This window comes from Parasteatoda tepidariorum, chromosome 12, assembly GCF_982258835.1.
Source record: "Parasteatoda tepidariorum strain Cologne lab strain chromosome 12, Ptep-v5.0, whole genome shotgun sequence".
Lineage (NCBI taxonomy): Eukaryota > Metazoa > Arthropoda > Arachnida > Araneae > Theridiidae > Parasteatoda > Parasteatoda tepidariorum.
In genome coordinates, this window is record NC_141766.1 from 8,577,621 (window position 1) to 8,583,620 (window position 6,000).

The following is a 6,000-nucleotide window of genomic DNA, read 5'->3' on the forward strand; positions in this document are numbered from 1 at the left end:
TGATAATAAAGATTATTTCCAAGCTATACAAAATTTTATTAAAAATTATGGGTAAAAAATATTCTTTTTTCAGTATTTCAACCTCCCAATGTATTTACTCAGTCGGATGCTTATCAACCCCCCACCCCTCACTTGAGATTCAATCAATATAATTAAATAAATGCAAGTATTATATCTAGATTTAATTAATTTAATTTGTGTACCTCCCCATTTGGTTGTTTTGCTTTGTAATGGAAAATATATTATCATTGAAGCAAATACAGATACTCTGTTGAATAAATTATAAACGAGACGTCATCTTCATTAACTAAGCAAATCTTGTTATATATGTAATTTCTCGCTGCTATATATGATGTGTAAATGTAAAATAGATTTATGGTAGCTTAAATTCATATACAAGCATTTCAGTTTTAATGAATGCGTGGTGAATTGATAAATTTTTAACACATTCTAATTAAGTTATATTTTATACATATTTAAAATTGTTCATTTTATTGTAAGATAGTTGATTATTTGATTAGAAAAGGAATTTCTCTCATTTAATTTGACAGTATTTTATTGACTAAATATAAAATGCATTAAAAAAATACTGTTTCAATGCAAAGTGAAAAAAGTATATTTTTCGATTAGATGTGGTAGAGCAAATTGAAAAAATAACGTTTTAGATATAAGCCAAATTTATTTATTTTTGTGTCAAATAAAGGTGAAAAAAATAAATAGTTTCTAAATTACAAGGTATTGAATAAAGGGGTGAGTAGGCAGCGTGCGTGTACAAAAAGTGTCCCATTATGATTACATAAATGTATGTTTTACTAACCTTGCCAAAATGTAGTAAATTCGAGGGCTCAAATTCATGTTTCAACGTAAAATAAACAGAAACATTTCCATAATCCTATGAATCATCATTAAAGACGAAAAGAGCAAAGGAAGGATTAAAGTCATTAAAAACTCTTCATTTGTCCAGCAGGTAAGAAATGCATTTGACTTTTGCTAGAAGGAAACGTTTAAGTTTCTTCCGTAAACTAACTAGTTTTAGATCTTTTTAATACCGCCTTTTGTCTTTTGGATTTTTGTAAGTGTAGAGGGTATCAGTAAAAGAAGAAAATCAAGCACACAATGGATGGATGCATTTAAAATAAATCATTGGCAGACAGTAACGCCTGATCCCTTGAGAGAAGCCTGTTTATGTGGTTCATAGTAGACTTAAGAGCATATATGGCAACGTTACTTTTAAAAAGTAACGAGTAAAAGTACAAGTATTTTCTTAAAAAGTAACGAGTAAAAAGTAAAAAGTTCTTATTTTAAAAAGTAACGAGTAAAAAGTACAAGTAAAAGTACAAGTACTGAACAAAAAAAGTAACGATTTAAAAGTACATTTCTAGGAAACCGAAAATTCAAAGTAACCTAAAATTTTATTGAATAATATTCTCATGTTCTTTAATGTTTTTGCAAAATTGTTGTTATTTATTTAATTATTTTTAATTTTGAAAGTTATGAACATTAATTTATTTTTAAATTCGGAATATTATAATATAGTTTTATAATATAATCGTATAATATAATTTAAAAATCAAATATAATTTTAATATCAAACTTTTTATGGATTTGCATGAAAGAGAAATTTTATCTATTGATTTTAATTTTTAGTTTATCAATTTTATTTATTTAAATTACCATTGATTTAAAATTGCTTGACTCTATAGAAACGCGTTTTAAAAGCACAAACATAAACAAAGCAAACACGGAGTTTCAGATAGCTTTGTGATCTTTGAGCTAGTAAAAAATAATTGAATGTGCAGTATAAGTTGAAACAGAACAGTCTACAGTTTTATTTGTAACAATGGCTAATGCTGAAGTCATGCGAGAAAATCATTTTCCGAACATTTCGGCCTAAAGGAATAATTAAAATTTGTTAACGAATTTTAGTATCAGCGGCTAAATTAATACCTTCGAGTTTTCAAGAGTTAAAATAGTAATTATAATAGTTTTCTATAGCACAAATAGTTCTGAAGTTCTTAGAGATTTGACTGGGCGTTGTTTGATAAGGTCGGGCATAAACATAATTTTAGTAAAAAATGTACTAGGTAAAAATGTATTTAGTAAAAAATGTGTTAAGTCATTAATGTATTATTAGTGAGTTCAAAAAGAAAATTAAAAAACTTAATAACAAAATTCAACATTTTTTATTTAATGTATTAAATAAATGCATAAAACTCGAAAATGAATGAAAATAACTTGCTAATTAATATTTTTATGCATTTTGCAAAATAATTGCATTTCGAAAGTGGTGTCACTGAGTCTGCTGCGAGAATTTCTCAGAACGTGCTTATCCACGCTGAATAAGCGCTCCACGGGAGGTCAAGGTATTTAAACACGAAGTTAGCTGTGAATGCATATATATTGCACATTAATTTTATAAATTTAAGAAACATAATCATTTTTTTAATTAAATTTTTTTTTAGAAAGCTCACCGAGTTTTAGAAAAAAGTAACGATTTCATTCGACATTTCCGTTACAAATACTTGTACTTTTTCCCTAAAAAAGTAACGAAAGTACAAGTAAAAGTACTAACTTTAAAAAGCAACGAAGTAAAAGTAAAAGTACGTACTTTTTACTTGTACCGGCGGTACAAGTAACGAAAGTAAAAGTACTGCCATATATGCTTAAGAGGTACTGATCAAAGTTGGCGAGCGTTTTAACTCTTTATTTCTTAAATATTAATCTGTGTTCCCTAATGCCCACATGTATAAATGTGCTGGGAGGTTTTAATTAAACACCCTGTTTACACCAAACAGCAATCGTTCTAAATGATGAATATAAATTGAATATGGTGTATAAGTTATATGTACCACAGGAAAATTAATCATCAATAAAAAATAGTTCAAATTCTGGATCATAGATGTCGCTTTTATGAAGTCGATACTTTTTTGGGCACTCACTGCCATAAAATCATTCTTCACTAATTAAAAAAGAAAGAACTGAAAAAGAAGATTATGTAGACAGCGAGGAGTTAGAGGTTTACCGTTAGGAAAGTCATAGTGGCTCCGTGGATAAGGGACGACTTCCAATGAGGTGAACCATGTTAGAATCTCAATCATAGCTAGTCGTTACGAATTTCGCACCCATATCGCTCTGACCACAGCGTTAACGTAAAATATCATCAGTGGTAGACGGATCATGGGTTAGAGTCCTCTTGCCGTTAGACTAACTGTCAGAGGTATTCGTGGTTTTCGCAAATTAGGGTGAGTTCCATCGAAAATTCCTTTACAAAAGCAAACTACTCCCCATACTTGATCCGAGAGTTCCCTTGTCTTCTGGATAGGGTTCAAAATAACAAGACTATGAAGTTGAACATTCGTAGTAGTAAACCAAAAATTTAGTCGACTGTTCAACGACGGTTATGAAATAGAATACCGACAGGAAGAAGACAAAAGCGGCTTTTAAATGATACTAAATTTAACGAATGCATAATAAGTCATGTTGTTGCAATACATCAAGAATTAGTTGTTATTGTAACAACTAAGCTATAGGTGACTGGAAAATTTAAGAACAGACTAAAAAAATAGTGTCTAATTAATCAATCTTCTTATCCTTGATCCTTCTCTAATAATTATAAGAATATGCCATTAGCATAAATAATTCTAAATATCTTAGTACATATCTTAAAGCTGGATTTTCACTTTTAAAAACACTAAAAGGCTTAATAGATACATAAACTGGAAATTAGTGAAGACTCATAGTAATTGGTTAATCGTAGATTTTAATGCTAAAAGAGCCGTAAGCAGTTTCTCTTGAACAAAGCTGGAGAAAAGCTTTGATGCAAGAGCGAGCCCTGAAGGTGTGTTATAAAGTAATTCACCGGGATATGGTGAGATTTAAAAATAACTTAGATATTCATGCGTGTCCATAGTCCCATTGCAAAGCCTGTTAGCCCATTGCAAAACCATTATCCCTTAGTAAGCAAATTCGCTTTTCATAAAGATTTGCTAATTATATATCAGTAAGAAAATGCAAACATCAGTAAAATATTTACTACTTGAATAACTATTTTTAGCTAAGAAAAAAAAAAGATTCTTGAAATTACTTTATTAAGGGTTTGAGGAAAAAATAGTTTAAAGCACTGCATTTCTAAAGTTATATTGGAAAACATGAAAAAAGTAATCTTTTTTATTCTCAAAAAACGGTCAGATCTTGCAAAGAATTTGTAAGACCATTTATCATTTTTGCAACTATATATATATATATATATATATATATATATTGACTTGGATTACTTTGTTCTTAAGTATTCAAATTTACAGAGATTGTTCAATTGTTCAGGAAATATTAAGAGCAATAAGGAAAAATACTACATAGTGGAGATTGGATACTATTGCTGCTTTAATGTAAAAGATATATAGCTAGATAAAAGATATATAGCTAGATATTGTATTTTATATCTGTATTGTAAAAACTGCTGTAAACATTGAACAATTCAAATTTTTGAACAAGAGACTTGGTGGTCAGGGAAAAAGGGCTCGCCTCCCAATGAGATGAACCGGGTTCGAATCACGGCGATGGCTGATTGATTGAATTCCACAGACGGCTCGCACTGACCACAGTGCTGACTTAAAGCATCTTCAGTGGTAGGCGGATCCTAGATTAGGTTCCTTTGCACTCAGGCTAACCGTGGGAGGCTTTCGTGGTTTTCTTGTCCCTGTAACGCAAATGCGGGTTAGTTCCATCAAAAAGCCCTCCACGAAGGTAAATTTCTCCCCATACTTGGTCCAGGAGTTCCCTTGTCTTCTGGATTGGTTGCAAAATTACAAGACTACGGAAAATTCGGTAGTTGGTTCAACGACAGTTATAAGATAAAATAAAAATTTTTAAACAAACGTACGCATAGTTTTCAAGAACTTATCATTTATTCAGCGTAAGTTCAACACTAGTGGAAACTACAAAAATTAAAGTGAGAATTGAATCACAGAGTCATTTTAATGCAATAAAAATGCATCTAGTAAACACGGTAATTTTATGATTATCCTAAGGCAGGCAAACCTGGAACAACTTAGCTCTTCCGAATTTTATTGCAAACCTGCTAATAAATGTTCTAAAAGATATAAATTGGTATGTATAAGGGTAACAATAGTGGACGATTCGCTGGTAAAACCAATTTTCAGGGCTGGAATCGGTATGAGGAAGACAACATTGTTCTAATTCGCTTAACAAGATATGTTGTTCTTTAATGAGCAAACGCTGTTCAGAGGACAACGGCTTTTAATCGACCGACAGGATGAGTTGTAAACATTGATCGCCTCTGCTCAATGAAACAAAGAGAATACATTAAAGGCGGGATAGATCGGGATTCAATTGCGAAGACATGATGTATCTATCTTTTTACAAGTATTTTTGACTTTTATTTAACTTCGTACTCTTTGGCATTTTAAGTTTTTTATTGTTTTGTTTTCCGATATTATCTGTTAATAGAATGATTTTTAGACTATTATAGTAAAAAAGAACTGATGACTGATTCAATGACAATGAATACCTATAATGGTTTGGGCGTGAACTTGGTATCGATATGTATTGGTAAAAAGAGAAATCGTTAGCTTCATTTTTGATTGAACTGCACACTATTGGATTTGTTGAGATGGGAACATTTTTTTAATGACTGGAAGTATTTTTCTTTTCAATTGACTCAAGTAAATTAGCTCACATAAAGTATATTTTATATTATTAATTTCCATATTTCCATTTACTATATTTTTTGTATATTTATATATTATATATATTTATATAAATTTTTAAATATATATATATAAATTTTTAAATATATATATATAAATTTTTAAATATATATATATATAAATTTTTAAATATATATATATATATATATATATATATATATATATATATATATATATATATATATATATATATATATATATATATATTTGTTTCGTATTGTATCAATGTATGTGCAATGTATGTACGAATTTCATGAAAATCGGTCCAGTAGTT

The 6,000-nt window shown here is 29.5% G+C and overlaps 1 long non-coding RNA gene across 1 annotated transcript in view; it reads left to right on the plus strand.

The window, feature by feature from the left end:
- LOC139427226 (uncharacterized) overlaps positions 1-1,474 on the plus strand; it is a 110,666-nt gene extending 109,192 nt beyond the window's left edge. Inside the window, exon 3 of the long non-coding RNA XR_011638364.2 lies at positions 833-1,474. This is a non-coding gene — a long non-coding RNA (uncharacterized LOC139427226). The remainder of the gene's footprint in view (positions 1-832) is intronic.
- The last annotated feature ends 4,526 nt before the right edge of the window (positions 1,475-6,000 follow it).